This window comes from Panthera pardus, unplaced genomic scaffold (genome assembly GCF_024362965.1).
Source record: "Panthera pardus isolate Hobbes unplaced genomic scaffold, ASM2436296v1 HiC_scaffold_27, whole genome shotgun sequence".
NCBI lineage: Eukaryota > Metazoa > Chordata > Mammalia > Carnivora > Felidae > Panthera > Panthera pardus.
In genome coordinates this window covers 65,605,798-65,631,703 of record NW_026526843.1, presented here as the reverse complement: position 1 = coordinate 65,631,703, position 25,906 = coordinate 65,605,798, and the positions used below count along the sequence as shown (strand labels likewise).

The following is a 25,906-nucleotide window of genomic DNA, read 5'->3' as shown; positions in this document are numbered from 1 at the left end:
GCCTCTATGAAGTACGGATAGGAATCCAGAAACCTCTTAAAGATAAGCACAAAGGACCAAGACAAGGATCCTCACTATAGTTTTACCATGCCTGAACTCCAAGGCCCTTTTGGTCTGACTGGCATCTTCAGTGGACTGTTCAGATTGTTAATGAAGGGTATGCTTCCTAGTGGTTCTTGACTGAGCCCAAAACAATATGTTCTCCTGAGATTTGAAGACACAGAGAGCACTGGAAAATATGAAGTACATTTTGGATTTGAAAGTGGAAAAAAAAGAAAGTGGAATGTTCCTAAGGTGAGATGGGGACAGTTCCCACCTTTCTCAGGCTGAACTAGATCACTATATACCCAGGTAGCTCCCAGCCAGAGATAGAGGTCTAAGGCCCTCTGAGGGTCTATCCCTCTTCTTTGTCTTCCTGCACTCCTCTATCTTTGCCCCTTCTCTGCTCACTCAGGCTTAATTCAATTTAAAGAGAGATAAGCTGGAAAGTGATAAGGACCCTTAGAGAAATTCTTTTCATAACTCTTCATGATATAGATGGAGAAATGGGGACGCGGAAGAGTAATGGACTTGATTTAGGCCACATAGCAGATTAGTGGTAGAGCTGGGAACTGGAGTCTAGGGCTAAGGGTGTAAGGGAAGTTTCCAAAACAAAGAGGTTATCTTAAATTATGTGGAGGGTGGCATGCAGGAAGGAGGTCAAGACCTATAACCTGGACTTTATGGCCACCTCTAGGGTTGGTTTGTTGTTTACCTGGTAAGCTTCCGGCACAGGAACCAAGGTATCTCTCAGAAACAAAAATGCTACCTCTGAGTAATTATTTCGGAGCTTGAAGACTGTGCACATGTAACTTTTCAAAAATAAAATCCTAGTATAGACAAGACCCTGTGGGAACAAGGCTCAGGGCAAGCCCTCAAGGAGGCAGCTCAGACAAGACAATTGAGAAAGTCCCCAGTGATAGCCTTTTCAGGCAACAGTTTGCAAAAGCCTAGCTGGTATTCTTGCCTCCTTTCATATATTCTACAGGTTGATTATTGTCAGAGCATGTTCCATAAAATGGAAATCTGATTTTTTCAGTCCCCAGCACAAAACTACTCATGAATCCCCATTAACTTGGTGAGATTAGATCCAAACTCCTGAGTATATCATTCAAGTTCCCAGGTTACTTCCCCAGGCTCATCTTCCACCTAACACCTATCTATACCACCCACACCTGCCTTCTTCATTCACATCATATCATTCATATTTCACGCCATATTATTAATATTTTGTTCATGCTTTTTCATTAGCTTAAACTGCCTTTCTTTATTTTGTGATTCTTTGATTATTCTTCATGGATCTACCCAAAGATTATCTTTTGTTGGGTTAAGGTTTTAAAAATAACAACTTGAGACAAAATTCATATGCCATATAATCAGCCCACTTAAAGTATAGAATTCAGTGTTTTTTAGTACATTTACAGAATTGTGCAGCCATCACCACAATCAATTTTAGAACATTGTCATCTCCCAAAAACAAACTTACGCCCTTTAGCTATTACCCCCCAATTTTCTCATTCTCCCCATTCCAGCCCTAGGCAACACTAATCTACTCTTTGTCCATATGTCTTTACATGTTCTAAAACATTTCATATAAATGTAAAAGATGTGGTCCTTTTTTTACTGGCTTATTTCACCTGGCAAAATGTTTTCTCTTTAAGTTTATTTATTTATTTTAAGAGATAGAGCAAACATGAGTGGGGTAGGGGCAGAGAGAGACGGATAGAGAGAGAATCCCAAGCAGGCTCCACACTGTCAGCATGGAGCCTCACACCAGGTCAATCCCATGAACTGTGAGATCATGACCTGAGCCAAAATCAAAGAGTCTGAGCCACCCAGGTGCCCCTGGTAAAATGTTTTTCAGATTTTTCTATGTTGTAGCATTTATTACTTTTTGTGGTAAAATAATATTCCACCATATGGTTATATCACATTCTGTTTATCCATTCATCAGTTTATGTACATTTGGGTTGTTTCTACTTTTTGGCTATGAACATTTGTATTCCATCTTGTTTTGTTTTGTTTTGCTTTTGTTTTTTGGAGACATATGTTTTCATTTGTCCTAGGTATATACCTAGGAGTACAATTGTTGGAATATATGGTAACTCTGTTTGACACTTTAAGGAACTGCCAAAATATTTTCCGAAGAAACTGAACCATTTTACATCCCCACCAACAATGCATGAGGATTTCAATTTCTCCACATCCTTGCCAACATTTGTTATTTTCTTTTTAAATTATTTTTTACACTCAATTTTATTTATATTTTTATTTTCCTTTTTAACTGTTATTATTATTACTATTATTATTATTATTATTATTATTATAACCATCCTAGTGGGTGTGAAGTGCCATCCCATTTTGATTTTGATTTGCAGTTCCCTAATGATGTTGGGCATCTTTTCAAATACTTATTGTCCTTTCACATATCTTCTTTGGAGAAATGTTTATTCAAATATTTTGTCTGACTTAAAAAAAGCTATTTTTTGAGCAGTTTTAGGTTCATAGCAAAATTGAGTGGAAGATACAGAAATTTCTCATATTTTTCCTGCTCTGCCATATGCATAACCTCCCCTGCTATGAACATCCCAAAGTGATACATTTCAAGGAACAATCAATGAACCTACATTAACACATTATTATTAGTCAAAGTCCATATTTTACATTAGGTTCACTCTTCACGTTGTACATTCTATGAGCTCTGACAAATGTCAAACTCCACCATTATAATATCCCCCCTTATGCAGAATATTTTCACAGCCTTAAAAATCCTCTGTGCTCTCTACCTATTCCTTTCTCCCTCCCTCTGAACCCTGGCGAAATCTGATCATTTTACTGTCTCCACAGTTTTGCCTTTTGTAGAATGTCACATAGTTGGAATTATATGGTATATAGCTATTTCAGATTGGCTTCTTTCACTTAGCAATATGCATTTCACTTAGTAACATGTCTTGATAGCTCATTTTCTTTTTAGTGTTGAATGATATTCTATTATCTGAATGTACAACAGTTTGTCAGTTCACCTGCTACAGGACATCTTGGTTGGTTCCAAGTTTAGGCAATTATGAATAAAGCTGCTATTAAAAATTGTGTGCAGGGGCACCTGGGTGGCTCAGTCGGTAGAGGCTCTGACTTTGGCTCAGGTCATGATCTCACAGTTTGTGGGTTTGAGCCCCGCATCAGGCTCTGTGCTGACTGCTTGCTCAGAGCCTGGAGACTGCTTCAGATTCTGTCTCTTTCTCTCTCTGCCCCTCCCCCGCTCACGCTTTGTCTCACTCTGTTTCTCAAAAATAAATAAATGTAAAATAATTGTGTGCAGATTTTTGTGCAGACATAGGTTTTTTGACTCATTTGGCTAAATACAAGGAGCTTAATTGGGGGATCATATGGTTAGATGATGTAGTTGTGTAGGAAACTGCTAAAATGTCTTCCAAAGTGGCTATACCATTTTGCATTCCCACCAGTAGTGAATAAGAATTCCTAATGCTCCACATCCTCACCAGCATTTGGTGTTGTCAGTGTTTTGGATTTGGGCCATTCTTACAGAAGTGTAGAGGTATTTCACTGTTGTTTTCATTTGCAATTCACTAATGACACACGATGTGGAGCATCTTTCCATATGCTTATTTGCCATCTGTATATCTTCTTTGGTGAGGTGTCCATTAAGATCTTTTGCCCATTTTTAAAGACATGAATAGATACTTCCCCAAGGAAGACATCCGGATGGCCAACCGACACATGAAAAAATGCTCAACATCACTCATCATCAGGGAAATACAAATCAAAACCACAATGAGATACCACCTCACACCTGTCAGAGTGGCTAATATTAACAACTCAGGCAACAACAGATGTTGATGAGGATGCAGAGAAAGGGAAACTCTTTTGTACTGCTGGTGGGAATGCAAACTGGTACAGCCACTCTGAAAATTAGTGTAGATGTTCCTCAAAGAGTTAAAAATAGAACTACCCTACAACCCAGCAATTACACTACTAGGTATTTGTCCAAAGGATACAGGAATGCTGATTTGAAGGGGCACATGTGCCCCAATGTTTATAGCAGCACTATTAACAATAGCCAAAGTATGGAAAGAGCTCAAATGTCTATTGATGGATGAATGGAAAAAGATGTGGTGTATACACACACACACACACACACACACACACACAATGGAGTTTTAATTCAGCAATCAAAAAGAATGAAATCTTGCTATTTGCAACTACGTGGATGGAACTAGAGGGTATTATGCTAAGCGAAATTAGTCAGTCAGAGAAAGACAAATATCATATGACTTCACTCATATGAGGACTTTAAGATACAAAACAGATGAACATAAGGGAAGGGAAACAAAAATAATATAAAAACAGGGAGGGGGACAAAACATAAGAGACTCTTAAATATGAAGAACAAACAGAGGGTTACTGGAGGGGTTGTGGGAGGGGGGATGGGCTAAATAGGTAAGGGGCATTAAGGAATCTACTCCTGAAATCATTGTTGCACTATATGCTAACTAATTTGGATGTAAATTTAATTTATATAGCCAAGCAGATACAACCATTATATACTTTTTCTCAAGATAATAACTAGTCCTCAAATAAGAGGACTTGACAACACCATTTGTCACACAGAGTTCTTCCAAACTTTTCTTGGCAATTGGGGTATTCTCTTTCATATTATATTGGCTATTTAGGGTCTTTTGCCTCTCCATATAAACTTCAGAATCATTTTGTCAATAAACACAAAATAACTTGCTGGGATTTTAATTGAAACTGTGTTGATCAAGTTGGAAGAATTGACATCTTGACAATATTGAGTGTTCCTATCCATAAACATGGAATATCTCTCCATTTGTATAATTATTTTACTTCTTTCATCAGTTTTATAGTTTTCCTTATATAGCTCTTATACATGTTTTTTAGATTTATACCTAGGTATTGCATTTTGAGGGGTGATAAAGTGAATGAGATTGGGCTTTAATTTCAATTTCATTTGTTAATTTCAGTATATAGGAAAGTGATTGATTTTGTATATTAACTTAGTGCCCTGAAACATTGCTCTAATTTATTAATTCCAGGAATTGTTTTTAGGCCACTTTTTTCATTTTTATTTAAATTACAGTTAGGTAACATACAGTACAATATTAGTTTCAGGTATAGAATTTAGTGATTCATCACTTACATACAACACCTGGTGCTCATCACAATAAGTGCCCCCTTTAACCCATCCCCATCCCCACCTCCCTCTAGCAACTCTCAGTTTGTTCTCTACATTTAAGAGTCTGTTTTATGGTCTCACTGTCTTTCTCCCCACCCCCATGTTTGTTTATTTAATTCTACTTATGAGAAATCATGGTATTTTTCTCTGACTTATTTCACTTAGCATAATACTCTCCATCTCCATCCACATTGTTGCTAATGGGAAGATTTCATTTTTTTTATGGCTGATATATGATATATATCCATTCACCAGTCAATGGACATTTGGGCTCTTTCCATAATTTGGTTATTGTTGGTAATGCTGCTAAAACATAAGGGTACATGTATCCCTTTGAATCAGTATTTTTTTTTTTTATCTTTGGAGTAAATATCTAGCAGTGTAATTTCTGGATCATATGGTAGTTCTATTTTTTTTCTTTTTTAACTTTTAGAGGAACCTCCATACTGTTTTCCAAAGTGGCTGCACCAGTTTGTATTCCCACCAACTATGTAGGAGGGTTCCCCTTTCTACACATCCTCACCAACATCTGTTGTTTCCTGAGTTGTTAATTTTAGTCATTCTAACAGGTGTGAGGTGGTATCTCATTAAAGTTTTGATATGTATTTCCCTGATGATGAGTGATATTGAGCATCTTTTCATGTGTCTGTTAGCCATCTGGATGTCTTCTTTGGGAAAGTGTCTATTCATGACTTCTGCCCGTTTCTTCACTGGATTATTTATTTTTGGGGGTGTTGAGTTTGCTAAGTTCTTTATAGATTTTGGTTACTAACCCCTTATGAGATATGGCATTTGCAAATATCTTCTCCCATTCTGTAGGTTGCTTTTTAGTTTTGTTGATTGTTTCCTACACTGTGCAGAAGTTTTTACCTTGATGAAGTCCCGATAGTTTTATTTTTCCTTTTGTTTCCCTTGCCTCAGGAGTCATATCTATCTAGTAAGGAGTTTCTATGGCCAATGTGAAAGAGGTTATTGCCTGTGTTCTCTTCTAGGATTTTGATGGTTTCCTGTCTCACATTTAGGCATTTCACCAATTTTGAATTTATTTTTGTGTATAGTGCAAGAAAGTGGTTCAGTTTCATTTTTTTGCATGTTGCTGTCTAGTTTTCCCAGCACCATTTGCTGAAGATACTGTCTTTTTTCCGTTGAATATTCTTTCCTGCTTTGTCAAAGATTGATTGAACATATAGTTGTGGGTTCATTTCTGGGTTTTCTATTCTGTTCCTTTGATCTATATGTCTACATTTGTGTCAGTACCATACTGTCTTGATCACTACATCCTTGTAATAAAACTTGAAGTCTGGAATCGTGATGCTTTCAGCTTTGCTTTGCTTTTCAGGATTGCTTTGGCTATTTGGGGTCTTTTGGGGTTCCATAACAATTTTAGGATTGTTTTTTCTATATCTGTGAAAAATGCTGGTGGTATTTTGATAGGGATTGCATTAAATGTGTAGATTGCTTTGGGTAGTATAGATATTTTAACAATATTTGTTATTCCAACCCATCAGCATGGAATGTCTTTCCATTTCTTTGTGTCATCTTCAATTTTTTTCATCAGTGTTCTACAGTTTTCAGAGTACAGGTATTTCATCTCTTTGGTTCAGTTTATTCCTAGGTATCTTATGGTTTTTGCTGTAATTATAAATGGGACTTATTCTTTGGTTTCTCTTTATGCTGCTTCATTATTGGTGTATAGAAATGCAACAGATTTCTATACATTGATTCTATGTCCTGAGACTTTACTGAATTCACTTATCAGTTTTAGTAGTTTTTTGGTGGAGTCTTTTAGGTTTTCTATATACAGGGTCATGTCATCTGCAAGTAAGGAAAGTTTTACTTCCTTCTTGCTGATTTGGATGACATTTTTTTGTGTTTTGTTTGTCTGATTGCTATGGCTAGGACTCCCAGTGCTATGTTAAATAAGAGTGGTGGGAGTGGACATCCCTGTCTTGTTCCTGACTGTAGAGGAAAAGCTCCCAGTTTTTCCCCATTGAGGATTATGTTAGCTATAGATTTTTCATATACGGCCTTTACTATTTTGAGTTATATTCCTTGTAAACCTGCTTTGTTGCGGCCTAAAAAAAGGTTTATTTATTTTGAGAGAGAGCAGGAGAGCAGCAGAGAGAAAGAGAATCCCAAACAGGCTCTGCACTGTCAAGTGCAGAGTCCAATGAGGGGCTTGATATCATGAAAATGAGATCATGACCTGAGAAAAAAATCAAGACTCAGATGGATGTTCAATTGACTGAGCCACCCAGGTGCCCTGTGGATTTTTATCATGAATGGATATTGTGCTTTGTCAAGTGCTTCTCTGCATCTATTGAAATGATCACATGTCCTTATTCTTTTATTAATGTGGTGTAACACGTTAATTGATTTGTGAATATTTGCAACCCAGGAATAAATCCCACTTCATTGTGGTGAATGAGTTTTTTAATGTATTGTTGGATTCAGTTTGCTAGTATTTTATTGAGAACTTTTGCATCCATGTTCATCAGGGATATTGGCCTGTAGTTCTTGTTTTTAAATGATGTCTTTATCTGGTTCTGATATCAGGGTAATTCTGGCCTCATAAAATAAATTTAGAAGTTTTACTTCCTGTTCTATTTTTTTTAATAGTTTGAGAAAAATAGGTATTAAGTCTTCTTTAACTGTTTGGTAGAATTCACCTGAGAAACTATCTTGACCTGGACTTTTGTATGTTGGGAGATTTTTGATTACCAATTCAATTTCTTTGTAAATTACATGTCCATTCAAGTTTTCTATTTCTTCCTCTTTCAGTTTTGGTAGTTTATATGTTTCTAGGAATTTATCCACTTTTTCCAGGTTGTCCAATTTGTTGGCATATAGTTTTTCATAATATTATCTTATAATTGTTTGTGTTTCTGTGGTATTGTTTGTTCTCTCTCTCCCTTCTCATTTGTGATTTCATTATTTTGGGTCCTTTCTCTTTTCTTTTTGATAAGTCTGGTTAGTGGTTTATCAATTTTATTAATGTTTTTGAAGAACCAGCTCCTGGTTTCTTTGACTTGTTCTATTGTTTTCTTAGTTTCTTTATCATTTATTTCTGCTCTCATATTTATTATTTCCTTCCTTCTGCTGCCTTTAGATTTCATTTAATGTTATTTTTCTAGCTTCTTTAGGTGTAAGGTTAGATTGTTTATTTGAGACTTTTCTTGTTTCTTGTTGTAGGCCTGTATTGCTCTACACTTCTCTCTTAGGGCCACTTTTGCTATATCCCAAATGTTTTGGACCATTGTGTTTTCATTTTCATTTGTTTCCATGTATTTTTTAAATTTTTTCTTTGATTTCCTGTTTGATCCATTCATTGTTTAGTAGCATGTTGCTTAAACTACATGTATTTGTGGTCTTTCCAAAATTTTCTTGTGGTTTTCTTCTAGTTCCATAGTGTTGTGGTCAGAAAAGTTGCATAGTATGTCTTCAGTCTTTTTGTATTTGTTGAGGCCTGTTTTATGACCTAATATGTGATCTTTTCTTGAGAATGTCCCATGTGCACTTGAAAAGAATGTGTATTCTTCTGGTTCTGGATGGAATGTTCTGAATATATCTGTTTACTCCATCTGGTCCAGTATGCCATTCAAAGTCATTTTTTCCTTGTTGATTTTCTATTTAGATGATCTGTCTATTGATGTAAGTGGAATGTCAAAGGTCTCTACCATTATTGTATTATCAATTAGTTCCTTTATGTTTGTCATTGATTGTTTTATATATTTGGGTGTTCCATATTGGGTGTATAAATATTTACAATTGGTAGATCTTCTTTTTGAATTTCTCCTTCATGATTACATAGTGCCCTATTTTTGTCTCTTGTTACAGTCCTTGTTTTAAAGTCTAGTTTGCCTGATATGAGTATTGGTACTCTGGCTTTCTTTTGACATAGTTACAGGATTTTTTTTTGTCGATTCTTTCAGATTATCTACATTGACAATCATGTAATCTGAGAACAAAGATAGTTTTATTTCTTCCTTTCCAATCTGTATACCTTTTCTTGTTTTGTCTTATTTCATTAGCTACTACCTCCAGTTTGAGATGGAAAGGAGTGATGAGAAAATATCTCCCTTCCTTGTTCCTAATCTTAGTAAGAAATCCTCTAATTTCACACTATTAAGTATTGATGTTAGCTATAGGGTTTTTTTACATGCTCTTTATCAAGTTGAGGATGTTCCTCTCTATTCATAGTTCACTCAGAGTTTTTATCAAAATGGGTGATGGATTTTGTCAAATGTATTTTCTGTGTGTATTGATATGCTCTTAAATACAGAGACAGGGAGTTGTTGAAGGGGAGATAAGTGAGAGGATGGGCTGGGTGGATGATGGGCACTGGGGAGGGCACTTTTAAGGATGAGCACTGGATGCCATATGTAGGAGATGAGTCACTGGGTTCTACTCCTGAGGCCAGGACTACACTGTAGGTTAACTAACTTGAATTTAAATTAAAAAAATCATAAGGGAAAAAATGTTCAGTATAATTAACTCAACAGTGGGGTGCCTGTGTGCCGAAATCAGTTAAGTATCCAACTCTTGATCTAGGCTCAGGTCATGATCTCACGTTTCATGAGTTCAAGTCCCACATTGGGCTTTGTGCTGATGGTGCAGAGCCTGCTTAGGATTTTCTCTCTCCTTCTTTCTGCCCCTCCCCCGCTTGTGCTCATGCTCTCTCAAAATAAATAAATAAACTTAAAAATTAAAAAAAAAGATTCAAGAGGGGACAAGCCAGATGTTCAAAGGCAAAGAGACTTCTGGGAATATGGCGGTATAGGAGAATGCTGGGCTCACCGCGTCCTGTGGATCACTTAGATTCCACCCACACCTGCCTAAATAACCCAGAAAATCACCAGAAGACTAGCAGAACGGATTCTCCAGAGCCAAGCATAGACAAGAGGTCCACGGAAGAGGGTAGGAAGGGTGGAGAGACAGTGGGCGATACACGGACTGGCAGAAGGGAGCCGGGGCAGAGGGGCAGCCTGCCGGCAAAGCAGAGCCCCCAAGTCTGGCTTGCAAAAACGGAGGGGCCAGACAGAGTGTGTTCTTACAGCAAGCGGGACTTAACATCTGGAAGATTATAAGTTAACAGATCTGCTCAGAGAGCGGGAGGGCTGAAGGACAATGGGAGGGAGAGTTGTTGAGCCCCAGATGACAGAGCTCAGGTTGACGAGGAACAAAGGCACTCGCCAGCACCATCTCCCTTGCCCATTCCCATCTCCCTTGCCCATCCCCAAGCCAAAACCACAAAGGGAACCAGTTCCTGTCAGGGAACTTGCTTGCACTGCTCAAACACCCAAGGCTGTGCTTCTGCGGATCCATCCTTCCGGCGGGTCTGACTCCCCCCTGGTGCCACAGGGCCCCTCCCGAAGCGAATCTCTGAAGGAAAAGTGAGCTGAGCATGCCCCTCCCGCCCCTGTGCACCTTGCCAATCCACCCCAGCTAATATGCCAGATCCCCAGCACCACAAGCCTGGCAGTGTGCAAGTAGCCCAGATGGGCCACGCCACCCCACAGTGAATCCTGCCCCTAGGAGAGAGGAAGAGACGGCACACACCAGTCTATGGCCCGGGTGGCGGGCTGGGGGCAGACAACAGGTCTGACTGTGGCCCCGCCCACCAACGCAAGTTATTCAAGACAGCACAGGGGAAGTGCCCCGCAGTCCCACACCACTCCAGGTACTATCCAAAATGACAAAACGGAAGAATTCCCCTCAGAAAAACGTCCAGGAAATAACAACAGCTAACGAACTGATTAAAAATGATTTAAACAATATAACAGAAAGTAAATTTAGAATAATAGTCATAAAATTAATCGCTGGGCTTGAAAACGGTATAAAGGACAGCAGAGAATCTCTTGCTACAGAGATCAAGGGACTAAGGAAGAGCCAGGAGGAGCTAAAAAATGCTATTAATGAGCTACAAAATAAAATGGAGATGATCACAGCTCAGATTGAAGCGGCAGAGGAGAGAAAAGGTGACTAGAAGATAAAATTATGGAAAAAGAAGACGCTGAGAAAAAGAGAGATAAAAAAATCCAGGAGCATGAGGGGAAAATTAGAGAACTAAGTGATGCACTAAAGAGAAATAATCTACGCATAATTGGTATTCCAGAGGAGGAAGAGAGACGGAAAGGTGCTGAAGGTGCACTTGAAGAAATAATAGCTGAGAACTTCCCTGATCTGGGGAAGGAAAAAGGCATTGAAATCCAAGAGGCACAGAGAACTCCCTTCAGACATAACTTGAATCGATCTTCTGCACGATATATCATAGTGAAACCGGCAAAATACAAGGATAAAGAGAAAATTCTGAAAGCAGCTAGGAACGAACGTGCTCTAACATATAAAGGGAGACCGATAAGACTCATGACGGATCTCTACTGAAACCTGGCAAGAAAGGAATGGCAGGCAAGAAAGGAATGACAGGAAATCTTCAATGTGATAAACAGAAAAAATATGCAGCCAAGAATCCTCTATCCAGCAAATCTGTCATTTAGAATAGAAGGAGATATAAAGGTCTTCCCAAACAAACAAAAACTGAAGGAATATGTCACCACTAAACCAGCCCTACAAGAGATCCTAAGGGGGATCCTGTGAGACAAAGTACCAGAGACATCGCTACAAGCATGAAACCTACAGACATCACAATGACTCTAAACCCACATCTTTATATAATAACACTGAATGTAAATGGACTAAATGCGCCAACCAAAAGACATAGGGTGTCAGAATGGATAAAAAAACAACACCCATCTATTTGCTGTCTTACAAGAGACTCATTTTAGACCTGAGGACACATTCAGATTGAAAGTGAGGGGATGGAGAATTATTTATCATGCTACTGGAAGTCAAAATAAAGCTGGAGTAGCCATACTTATAACAGACAAACTAGACTTTAAATTAAAGGCTGTAGCAAGAAAAAAAGAAGGGCATTATATAATAATTACAGGGTCTATCCATAAAGAAGAACTAACAATTATAAATGTCTATGCACCAAATACAGGAGCCCCCAAATATATAAAACAATTACTCACCAACATATTGACAAGAATGTGCTAATTGCAGGGGACTTTAATACCCCACTTACAACAATAGATAGATCATCTAGACACATGGTCAAAAAGAAACAAGGGCCCTGAATGATACATTGGATCAGATGGACTTGACAGATATATTTAGAACTCTGCATCCCAAAGCAACAGAATATACTTTCTTCTCGAGAGCACATGGAACATTCTCCAAGATAGATCACATACTGGGTCACAAAACAGCCCTTTATACGTGTACAAGAATTGACATCATACCATGCATACTTTCAGACCACAATGCTATGAAGCTTGAAATCAACCACAGGAAAAAGTCTGGAAAACCTCCAAAAGCATGGAGGTTAAAGAACACCCTACTAAAGAACGAATGGGTCAACCAGGTAATTGGAGAAGAAATTAAAAAATATATGGGAACAAACGAAAATGAAAATACAACAATCCAAATGTTTTGGGACGGAGCGAAGGCAGTCCTGAGAGGAAAATACATTGCAATCCAGGCCTATCTCAAGAAACAAGAAAAATCCCAAATACAAAATCTAACAGCATACCTGAAGGATCTAGAAGCAGAACAGCAAAGACACCCCAAACCCAGCAGAAGAAGAGAAATGATAAAGATCAGAGCAGAAATAAACAATACAGAATCTAAAAAAACTGTAGAGCAGATCAACGAAACCAAGAGTTGGTTTTTTGAAAAAATAAACAAAATTGACAAACCTCTAGCCAGGCTTCTCAAAAAGAAAAGGGAGATGACCCAAATAGGTAAAATCATGAATGAAAATGGCATTATTACAACCAATCCCTCAGAAATACAAGCAATTATCAGGGAATACTATGAAAAATTATATGCCAACAACCTGGACAACCTGGAAGAAATGGACAAATTCCTAAACACCCACACACTTCCAAAACTCAAACTGGAGGAAATAGAAAGCTTGAACAGTCCCATAACCAGCAAAGAAATTGAATCAGTTATCAAAAATCTCCCAACAAATAAGAGTCCAGGACCAGGTGGCTTCCCTAGGGAATTCCACCAGACATTTAAAGTAGAGATAATACCTATCCTTCTCAAGCTATTCCAAAAAAATAGAAAGGGAAGGAAAACTTCCAGACTCATTCTATGAAGCCAGCATTCCTTTGATTCCTAAACCAGACAGAGACGCAGTAAAAAAAGAGAACTACAGGCCAGTATCCCTGATGAATATGGATGCAAAATTCTCAATAAGATACTAGCAAATTGAATTCAACAGCTTATAAAAAGAATTATTCACCATGATCAAGTGGGATTCATTCTTGGGATGCAGGGCTGGTTCAACATTCGCAAATCAATCAACGTGATACATCACATTAATTAAAGAAAAGATAAGAACTGTATGATCCTGTCAATCGATGCAGAAAAAGCATTTGACAAAATTCAGCATCCTTTCTTAATAAAAACCCTCGAGAACGTCGGGATAGAAGGAACATACTTAAAGATCATCAAAGCGATTTATGAAAAGCCCACAGCTAAAGTCATCCTCAGTGGGGAAAAACTGAGAGCTTTCCCCCTGAGATCATGAACACGGCAGGGATGTCCACTCTCACCGCTGTTGTTTCACATAGTGTTGGAAGTGCTAGCATCAGCAATCAGACAACAAAAGGAAATCAAAGGCATCAAAATTGGCAAAGATGAAATTAAGCTTTCACTTTTTCCAGATGGCATGATATTATACACGGAAAATCCGATAGACTCCACCAAAAGTCTGCTAGAACTGATACATGAATTCAGCAAAGTCGCAGGATACAAAATCAATGTACACAAATCACTTGCATTCTTAGACACTAATAATGAAGCAACAGAAAGGCAAATAAAGAAACTTATCCCATTCACAATTGCACCAAGAAGCATAAAATACCTAGGAATAAATCTAACCAAAGATGTACAAGATCTGTATGCTGAAAAGTATAGAAAGCTTATGAAGGAAATTGAAGAAGATATAAAGAAATGGAAAAACATTCCGTGCTCATGGGTTGGAAGAATAAATATTGTTAAAATGTCAATACTACCCAAAGCTATCTACACATTCAATGCAATCCCAATCAAAATTGCACCAGCATTCTTCTTGATGCTAGAACAAGCAATCCTAAAATTTATATGGAACCACAAAAGGCCCCGAATAGCCAAAGTAATTTTGAAAAAGAAGACCAAAGCAGGAGGCATCACAATCCCAGACTTTAGCCTCTACTACAAAGCTGTCATCATCAAGACAGCATGGTATTGGCATAAAAACAGACACATAGACCAATGGAATAGAATAGAAGCCCCAGAACTAGACCCATAAATGTATGGCCAACTAATCTTTGACAAAGCAGGAAAGAATATTCAATGGAAAAAAGACAGTCTCTTTAACAAATGGTGCTGGCAGAACTGGACAGCAACATGCAGAAGAATGAAACTTGACCACTTTCTTACACCATTCACAAAAATAAACTCAAAATGGATAAAGGACCTGAATGTGAGACGGGAAACCATCCAAACCCTAGAGGAGAAAGCAGGAAAAGACCTCTCTGACCTCAGCCATAGCAATTTCTTACTTGACACGTCCCCAAAGGCAAGGGAATTAAAAGCAAAAATGAACTCCTGGGACCTTATGAAGATAAAAAGCTTCTGCACAGCAAAGGAAACAACCAACAAAACTAAAAGGCAACCAACGGAATGGGAAAAGATATTTGCAAATGACATATGGGACAAAGGGCTAGTATCCAAAATCTACAAAGAGCTCACCAAACTCCACACCCAAAAAACAAATAACCCAGTGAAGAAATGGGCAGAAAACATGAATAGACACTTCTCTAAAGAAGACATCCATCTGGCCAACAGGCAAATGAAAAGATGGTCAACATCGCTTCTCATCATGGAAATACAAATCAAAACCACACTCAGATATCACTTCACGCCAGTCAGAGTGGCCAAAATGAACAAATCAGGAGACTATAGATGGTGGTGATGATGTGGAGAAACGGGAACCCTCTTGCACTGTTGGTGGGAATGCAGACTTGTGCAGCCGCTCTGGAAAACAGTGTGGAGGTTCCTCAAAAAATTAAAAATAGACCTACCTTATGACTCAGCAGTAGCACTGCTAGGAATTTACCCAAGGGATACAGGAGTACTGATGCATAGGGGTACTTGTACCCCAATGTTTATAGCAGCACTCTCAACAATAGCCAAATTGTGGAAAGAGCCTAAATGTCCATCAACTGATGAATGGATAAAGAAATGGTGATTTATATACACAATGGAGTACTACATGGCAATGAGAAAGAAGGAAATATGGCCCTTTGTAGCAACGTGGATGGAACTGGAGAGTGTGATGCTAAGTGAAATAAGCCATACAGAGAAAGACAGATACCATATGGTTTCACTCTTATGTGGATCCTGAGAAACTTAACAGAAACCCATGGGGGAGGGGAAGGGAAAAAAAAAGAGGTTAGAGTGGGAGGGAGCCAAAGCATAAGAGACTCTTAAAAACTGAAAACAAACTGAGGGTTGATAGGGGGTGGGAGGGAGGGGAGGGGAGGTGATGGGCATTGAAGAGGGTATCTTTTGGGATGAGCACTGGGTGTTGTATGGAAACCAATTTGACAATAAATTTCATATATTAAAAAAAATTAAAAGAAGATTAAACACATCAGTAAAGGGATTTGTTTTGTTTTGTTTTGTTTTTGAGAAGGGGAAGAGTGTTTTAATTACTAATTCAATTTCTTGCTTTATCTCTATTCAGTTTTTTTTATTTCTTCTTGCATCAATTTTGGTAGTTCATGGTTTTGTAGAAATTTGTCCATTTTATGTAAGTTTAGTTGTTCATAGTATTCTCTTGCTCTCCTTTTATTTCTCTAAATTTGTAGATATCCCATACTTATTCTTAATTTTACTAATTTGAATCTTTCTTTCTTTCTTTCTTTCTTTCTTTCTTTCTTTCTTTCTTTTTGGTCAATCTAGTTAAAGGTTGTCAGTTTTGTAAATCTTTTTAAAAAAAACAACTTATGGTTTTATTGTCTCCATTGTTTTTTATTGTCCATTTTATTTATATATCTTTTAGTCTTAATTATTGCCCTTCTACTTACTTTGGGTTTAGTTTGATCTTCTATTTAATTTCTTTAGCTGGAAAGTTAGGTTAGTGACTTGGAATCTTTATTTTTAATTTTTTATTGAGATAAAACTCACATACAATTTTTCCTGTATATTTTTAATGTTTTCCAACCATTATCCTCAAATGATGAGTTTGTAGTATATAAAATGCCTTGGTCTTGTAAACCGAAAAAGGAGAACTTAGCATTATCTAATTCCATAACATTTTTATTACCCCAAAAAGATTGCATTTAGTAGCAGTCTCTCCCCTAGCTCCCCATCCCCCTGCCCCTGATGAACAATAACCTACTTTCTGTCTCTATGGATCTTGGACATTTCATAGAAAAGATTTTTGGTTGACAGTTTTTTCCTTTAACCACTTTCAATATGTCAACCCCCTGCCTTCCAGCCTCTATTCTTTTTAGTAAAGGTCAGCCATTAATCATATTGAAGTTTTCTTGTCCATGCTGAGTCTTTTTTTCTCTTGCTGCATTCAAGATTTCCATTTGTTTTTGGCATTCTACATTTTGACTGTGGTGTGTCTGGGGTGTCTCTCCTTGTTTTTATCCTACTTGTTTTTGTAGGGCTTTTTAGATGTGTAGAATAATGTTTTATTCAAATTTGAGAAACTTTCATTATTTTTTTTTCTGTCCCTTTCTTCTCTTCCTGGAATCTCCATTGCATGTTTATTGGTGTTTTTCATGGTGTCCCATATGTCTCTGAGACTTTGTTCATTTTTTTCATTCTATGTTATCAATCTTTTTTCACATTGCATAATATGTATTGATATACCTTTAAGTTTGTTGATTTTTTCTTCTGCTGCCCCTAATTACATTGAGCTCCTTTTTACATTTTTTAATTCACTTATTGTACTTTTCAATTCTAAAATTTCCATTTAGTTTTTTTTAATTGGTTTTTCTTTATTGATATTCTCTATGTGATGAGACATTGCCATTATGCATTGTTTTCATTCTTTAAGCATGATTTCCTTTAGTTCTTTGAACATATTTGTACTAGCTGCTTTTCTTCTAAGTCCAACATCTGGCCTCCTCAAGACAGTTTCTATTGCCTGCTTCCCCCCCTTTTTATGGATTATACTTTCCTGTTTTTTTCATGTTTCATAATTTTTTGTTGAAAGCTGGACATATTTCAGATAATATATTGTAGCAATTCTGGATACTGCTACTGACTTTTCTGAACTTGTTTGATGAAGTATATTCCTTGAAGTATATGGCCTTTATGTTGCTCCTCAGAAGTTACAGCCTTGGACATATACACAGCATCACCACCAACTGTGGTTTTATCTGACCCTTGCATTCTTTCACTGAGATCCCTATCTAGCTTCTGGCTAATCTGTCTCCAGTGGTATCACACCCAGCTATTAGCCTCCATTAATTGTTACTTAATTCCACTATTGTGTTTTTAATGATGCCTGTGGGCACAAATTGTTCCACAATCTGTTCCAATTAACTTTGTACTCCATTGCCAGGGTAAGGTGTTATCAGTCTTTGAGGTTTGCTTAAACCCTAGAATAGTACTTCTTATTTCTTTCCGTGGGTTTTTTCTGTTAAATTTCTAGCTGGTCTACCACTCTTGAGTTGCTCCTAGAATCATAGAGAACTTCATTGTTTCTGAGAGTACCTTCAGAGAAGAACTTTTCCACTTTCTTTTCCAAATAATTTAGTCCATTTAGGGAGAACTAAAGTGTTCTCCATTCTTTATTCTGCCTTTCCTCTGGGAAGAATTTCTGCTTCACTGCACTTAACCTGGAGGTGGGGATAGCAACCAACATTTTCCAGAGTGGCACCCCTACTCTGTGAATAGGGTGCTAGAAACAATAATAGCTACTGCATTTCTCATCTTGTTTTAACCTAGCATGGAAGCTGCACCCTATGAGGGAGCTGAGCCAGAGAGGTAAACAGTGACACAATATTCTTGGCCAACCACACTAGGAGAAGTTGGGTGGTAGAAAAGGCTTTCCAGTCCTCTTGGCCCCACCAATCTGGAACAAAGCTTCTACAACACAGAACTAGAGGGTAGGGATGAGATTCTAGCACCTTAACTTACCATAGATTCAACTGTAGCTCAAAATTAGAAGATGGAGTTCCCTGTCACACAGAATAGAGCTTCTATCACACTGAGCTGGAAGTGGACAGGGATGGGATGGGAACAAGTCATGGTGAAACGCCATAGACTCTTCCTGTTCTTACCAAGGTTTATTAGATTCTTGAAAAAATACTGCTTCATTATCTCTATGACATTAGGACAACTTCTAATAAATATAATACTTTTTCACCAATTATGGTTCCTGCATTAGAAAATAGGTTTACAGGGGTGCCTGGGTGGCTTAGTAGGTTGAGTGTCCGACTTCAGCTCAGGTCATGATCTCACACTCCGTGAGTTCAAGCCCCGCGTCGGGCTTTGTGCTGTCAGCTCAGAGCCTGGAGCCTGCTTCAGATTCTGTGTCTTCCTCTCTCTCTGTCCCTCCCCTGCTCATGCTCTGTCTCTCTCTGTCTCAAAAATAAATTAATAAAAACATTAAAAAAAATTAAAAAAAAAAAAGAAAATAGGTTTACAGAGCTGGTTGTATCCCCATTCCAAAACTGGAAATCTCTCTGTTAGGTTTATAAATACTCCCCACAATGACTTTGTTCCCTCTGATCTAAGACTGCCCCAGGCCAGGAGGTCTCCACCTGAGCAGGGCACTGCAAAAAGCCTGGACTCTGGGGCAGAAATTGGATCCAGGACCTCTGTAAATTTTTCCACCCTAGTGGCCTACCCCTTAAGGAGGCTAAAAATCAGGCTGAGGGGGAGGACCAGAAGGCACCAGTCATGGTAAGGTTTCCACCAACGCTGTCCCCCAAGAAGTGGCAAGAGGTGGGGGTGCAGGGCTCACAAAAGAGAGACACTACAGGTCCCTATAGCAAGGCAGATTGGACTAGCTCCCTTAGCCCTTGAGGGAAAGAGCCACAGTGAGACTGACTTGGGCTACAAAGGGACAAAGCACTTTCTAAGGGTAAAGTACAGAAAGGGCTTCCCCAGGAAGAAGTAAGCTCCCTGTCATCCTGAGGTTATTATCTAAGCAGAGAGCAGAGGGCCACATGCAGAGGAGCCTCTGGCAATCAGCAAGGGGTTGGACCCCAGGACCCTTGAGGGTCCATGGACCCTAATATGCTCCATCTTTGAAGGACAAACCCTGCCCAGTCCTGTCTGGCCCAGTCAGGTGGTTCAGAAGCACCCCAGGGACTGCAGCCCTTTCCTGAAGTTTCAAAAAAGGAGCAGCATTAGCATTCATTAGTGCTCTAAGCGGCATTTTAATTACCAGTCTCACTGTCTGCCTTTTAGTTTTTACAGTGAGTACCTGGTGCAGACTCCTCTCCCTATCCCTCCCACCCTCTTTCTCTCTAGGGATCAGCTAAGAGTTGCACCTCACCTTCCTTTCACCCACTACCCACATCCCCCATCAAAGCCTGGAGGCTGGAATGAGCTTCTCCAGGGCATTTGCATTGCACTTTCTCTCCCTCCCCCTGCCAGTGAGCTCAGAAAATTGGTTTTAATCCACCAGGCTCCAGTTGCTTAGCAACAGAAAGGCCTGCTCCTAGCAACCAGAAGCCACAAAGATGCTGCAGAAAGAGGGGGTTGTCTGGGCCCTCCTCTCACTCAGCTCCTGACTGCTGGCCTCCCTGATGTTTTTCTCATCGAGTACACACACCCTTCCTTTCTCAGATGCCAGGTCTTGAAAGCCTGATCTCTGGGGAAGCTGCCTTGATTTCAACCCCCACCCATTCTTCCTGCCTGGAGCCTCTCTGAATCTTACCTCCAAGACCAGCAGAAGGAGCTCATGATCACAGCAGGGTGGCTCTAGGCAGTGCCCTCACCTTCCAGTGACCAGTGACAGAGATCACTGGCTGTATAGGCTCCTCCAGTCTGACTGGTGGGTGGGCCAGGCTCCTTTAACTCTGGGTGAGAGCAATTCCTGCCCTGGATGTAGGGGACTGTGCATTATAATCCCAGTCCACCTGAGCCTGAAGGGAGGCAAGGGATAACTCCCCACTTCTACAGGTCAAAAAACTGAGAGTCAGATGGGCTCAGACCCACACAACATTTCAGTGACAGCTGGGTCTGAACCCAACACAGTCAGCATCCATGACACTGCCAGGCCACTGTGCAGTTCCAGAGGCTTCTGCTTCCACTCCCCAAAAGACAGTGAGCACGGGGTTCTGCACCACAAAGAAGAAGCCTTCTGCCCTCCTGCGTTTTGGCATGGCCCCAGCTCAGGGTGATCATTGGTGCAGACTTCACATTTGATGAGCTGCTTTCCTAGATTTTTTTTAACTTAATAAGAGTTCAGGAGTGTCCCCCAGGAGAGGCTGGATCAGAATTCTGACTCTATGAATGGGGGCTGCTGGTACCTTAATCTCAGATCTCACTGGATTTCACAGGAGGTGCACGTGGGTGCATTCCTCCACCTCTTCTGTAAGGCCTCGAGCTCTGACAACAGGGCTGCCCCCTAGAAATAAACCATGGAAAGTGGGGGCTGTGGGAAACTGACATCTAACAAGCGACCCCATCCCCATCTCTCACCCTGAGTCAGGACCCTAGGCAGGGACAAGCCTTTCCCTGGGCAACTTCTCTCTACCCCTCCCCCCACTCCCAGCTTCTTGCTTCTCCCTCCCTTTCCTCCTTTCTCCCTCCCAAGAAAAGGGCTTCTGGCTTCCATTGCCTGGCAACCAAAGGACTGCCACAGGCTGGGAAGAGCAGCACAGATGCTGCCTAATGAGGGGGATGAAATGAGGGGCAAAATCTCTGTCTCCAGTCATAAGCCTCTGCCAGCAATGCTGCTGGTGCTCACAAATTACACATCTTCTTAAACTTTCAATCACTGTGCTCTATGATGAAAAGCCTTTCAAAATCAGACAAATAACCCACATATGGATAAATACCTCCTTGATCCACCCTTCTCTATTTCATATTTAAAAACTTTCGTTATGAAAAATTTCAAGCCCACACACAAAGTAGGATGGCATAATAAGCCCTCCTGTGCACACCGCCCAGCATCAGCAATTATTAACTCCTGGTCAGATACCACATCATTGTATCTGCAAGTATTCAGTATGTGGCTCTGGCTCTGGAACATTAGAATTATCTTTGTAACATAACTAAAAAGTTTTTTATTTTATTTATTTTTTTATGAAATTTATTGTCAAATTGGTTTCCATACAACACCCAGTGCTCATCCCAACAGGTGCCCTCCTCAATGCCCATCACCCACCCCCCATCAACCCTCAGTTTGTTCTCAGTTTTTAAAAGTCTCTTATGCTTTGGCTCCCTCCCTCTCTAACTTTTTTTTCCCCTTCCCCTCCCCCATGGTCTTCTGTCAACTTTCTCAGGATCCACATAAGAGTGAAAACATATGGTATCTGTCTTGCTCTGTATGATTTATTTCACTTAGCATAACACTCTCCAGTTCCATCCATGTTGCTACAAAGGGCCATATTTCATTTTTTCTCATTGCCAAGTAGTATTCCATTGTATGTATAAACCACACCTTCTTTATCCATTCATCAGTTGATGGACATTTAGGCTCTTTCCATAATTTGGCTATTGTTGAAAGTGCTGCTATAAATATTGGGTACATGTGCCCCTATGCACCAGCACTCTTGCATCCCTTGGGTAAATTCCTAGCAGTGCTATTGCTGGGCCATAGTGTAGGTCTATTTTTAATTTTTTGAGGAACCTCCACACTGTTTTCCAGAGTGGCTGCACCAGTTTCCATTCCCACCAACAGTGCAAGAGGGTTCCCGTTTCTCCACATCCTCTCCAGCATCTATAGCTTCCTGATTTGTTCATTTTAGCTACTCTGACTGGTGTGAGGTGATATCTCAGTATGGTTTTGATTTGTATTTCCCTGATAAGCAGTGACGTTGAGCATCTTGTCATGTGCCTATTGGCCATCTGGATGTCTTCTTTAGAGAAGTGTCTATTCATGTTTTCTGCCCATTTCTTCACTGGATTATTTGTTTTTCGAGTATGGAGTTTGGTGAGTTCTTTATAGATTTTGGATACTAGCCCTTTGTCTGATATGTCATTTGCAAATATCTTTTCCCATTCTGTCGGTTGTCTTTTCCCATTCTGTCGGCTGATTGTTTCCTTTGCAGTGCAGAAGCTTTTTATCTTCATGAGGTCCCAATAGTTCATTTTTGCTTTTAATTCCCTTGCCTTTGGAGATGTGTCAAGTAAGAAATTGCTGCAGCTGAAGTCAGAGAGGTTTTTTTCCTGCTTTCTCCTCTAGACTTTTGATTGTTTCCTGTCTCACATTCAGGTCCTTTATCCATTTTGAGTTTATTTTTGTGAATGGTGTCAGAAAGTGGTTTAGTTTCATTCTTCTTCATGTTGCTGTCCAGTTCTGCCAGCAGCATTTGTTAAAGAGACTGTCCTTTTTCCATTGGATACTCTTTCCTGCTTTCTCAAAGATTAGTTGGCCATACATTTGTGGGTCAATTCTGGGTTCTCTATTGTATTCCATTGGTCTATGTGTCTGTTTTTGTGCCAATACTATGCTGTCTTGATGATTGCAGTTTTGTAGTAGAGGCTAAGGTCTGGGATTGTGATGCCTCCCGCTTTGGTGTTCTTCTTCAATATTACTTTGGCTTCAGCATCTTTCTTAATAAAAACCCTCAAGAAAGCCGGGATAGAAGGAACATACTTAAACATCATCAAAGCCATTTATGAAAAGCCCACAGCTAACATCATCCTCAATGGGGAAAAACTGAGAGCTTTCCCCCTGAGATCATGAACACGGCAGGGATGTCCACTCTCACCGCTGTTGTTTCACATAGGGTTGGAAGTGTTAGCATCAGCAATCAGACAACAAAAGGAAATCAGAGGCATCAAAATTGACAAGGATGAAGTCAAGCTGTCACTTTTTGCAGATGGCATGATACTATACATGGAAAACCCGATAGACTCCACCAAAAGTCTGCTAGAACTGATACATGAATTCAGCAAAGTCGCAGGATACAAAATTAGTGTACAGAAATCAGTTGCATTTTTATACACTAATAATGAAGCAACAGAAAGACAAATAAAGAAACTGATCCCATTCACAATTGCACCAAGAATCATAAAGTACCTAGGAATAAATGTAACCAAGGATATAAAAGATCTGTATGCTGAAAACTATAGAAAGCTTATGAAGGAAATTGAAGAAGATATAAAGAAATGGAAAAGCATTCCATGCTCCTGGATTGGAAGAATAAATATTGTCAAAATGTCAATACTACCCAAGGCAATCTACACATTCAATGCAATCCAAATCAAAATTTCACCAGCATTCTTCTCGAAGCTAGAACAAGCAATCCTAAAATTTGTATGGAACTACAATGTTATTTTAAGTAATTAACAGTAGTTCCATAATATCGTCAAATACCCAGTTGGTGTTCAAATTTTAAATGTCTCATCAGTATCATGAAGGGTTGGTCTTTTTTTTTTAACAGTTTATTTGGGTCAGGATCTAAATGAAGTCTACACATTAATTTATGGATTCCACTTCCTGAATATTGTAAGAGAGGGAAAACTTTTCCTCTAGTCTCTTAAGCTCAGTAACTGAGATGTGTAAATTGAGCTGATAAAACACAGACTAACAGGAGGGGAAAACCAGCATTTCTTTAAATGTGCAACCTCCATATACATGGCAGAACTCAGTGATGATAACTCAAAGGAGTGATTGGCTTTTGGGGCTTATATACCATCTTAATGGGTGAGAGCTGAGAGAGAAAGGCACTTCCTGGAAAACAAATGCCTTTTTGGAAAGATAAATGGGTTTTCAGGAGAACAAACAGTTGATAGGAAAGTTTGTGATAATGTTTGTCTCTACAGGTGTGAGTGGGCTTTCTGTCTCTTTCAGGGCCACAAAACCCTCCTGGAGAAGAGATTTGAGGTAAATTTTACTCACGGTCTACCTTCTGGGAGTAGATGGCCTGAGAAGGAATTTATAACCACCTCATTTCCCAGAAGTTGCTGCTTTTAGTCAGATAAGGGAAGCCCCAAGAAGGCTTTTTTCCCCCTTGTTATCTGTTTAATTGCATATGTCTTCAGCTTAAACTAATCTTTATAGCAACTCTAGGGTTCCAAGTGGGTGCCCATAATATAGTGACATAACAAGGAATTGAAATTACCCTGGAAACCATTGACCCCTGGGCTCTTCATAGACTTCCTGTGAGCTCTGCTGTGAGCTGTGTGAGGCATTATTAGTTCCCAAATCTTAAGATGAGGAGACTGAGATTCAAAGTGGTGAAATGAACAGCTCAAGGTCCCCCAGCTAATGAGGCTCTGGGCCAGGCCAGTAACTCATGTCAGGAGTCCAAACTCTTAACTGTGTGAGTCCTGGCAACCATACTCTGCCCACGCCACCCCCCCCCCCCCAACCTGTCCTGCCTCCAAAGAGGTAAAAGAAGGCTTTAAGAAGGAGTCAGGGAAGGCCTCTTCTGACCACTTCTTAGTCCAGGTCCTACCCAACATCTGTGAAAGACCCATGCAATCCCACCTCTTCTGACTGCTCTGGACCATTTCTTTCCTCCCAAGTATCTGCCTTTGGGTGCATGTGCCTCAGTCTCCCACTCACTCAGAACTCCCTGAGTGCAAGGAACTTGGCTCTGGATATTGGTGACCCGCCCCACCTGAGGCTCACCCAGAGGCATTTGGAAGATGCTCCCCAAATGGAGGGCCTACTCACTGACTGCCTGAGTCAGGGGCCGTCTGGAGGGTGGGTGTGCTGGAAAGACAGTTGAGTCTTCGGGAGGAGAGTTCCTGGACCTCAGGAAGGAGCAACCATCAGACACTGCAGAGTGAAAGCGGTCCCTCGTGTCCTCAGAAGAAGCAAGGAAGTGTCCAGGGAGTAGCCAGACATCCTGAGGACAGGGGCCTTTGGCCTCACCCCTCCCTCTTATAGACCATTTACCCTGTGAAGGCATCAGGGAGTCCTCATCTGTGCAGCAAAGACACTCCAGAGAATCGGCTGGGCTGTCTTGTGGTTGAAGGAGCCCTCTCAGCTTGGAGCAATAAAATGTGCTCTGGCCGGAGAGCCCTGATGTCAGGTCTGGGTCTCTGCTCTTTCATTATGCTGCTCGCTGACCCTGGGCAGGCAATTTTCTCCCTGTGGGTCTCAGTTTCCTTATCTATACAATGAAGGGATTCGACCAGATGATCTCTAGGGGCCAACTAGCTTCCACATTTCTCTGACCTCCAGGAAAGGGAGACCCACAACATTTCTTGGTAAATTGTTACTGTTCTTAACTATCTTTAGTCAGGAGGGTCTTCCTGCCTGTTTCCTACTGTCTTTGAGCTTGTTTTCTCCTGCCAAGACCCACATCTGGATAAGCATGTTCATTGTCCCAGAAGTACCTGGGTGGGCAATAGGCATTTTCATGGGCTAGAATGCACAACTCAAGTCACAATGGTGGGAGAGTGGGGCTGAAGCCCTGCAGTCCTTGCTCCCAATCC

General features: G+C 40.0%; 1 protein-coding gene across 1 annotated transcript in view; it reads left to right on the top strand.

The window, feature by feature from the left end:
* SLC16A2 (solute carrier family 16 member 2) overlaps positions 1–25,906 on the top strand; it is a 137,191-nt gene that overhangs the window by 57,549 nt on the left and 53,736 nt on the right. The gene's annotated exons all lie outside the window — the stretch shown is intronic.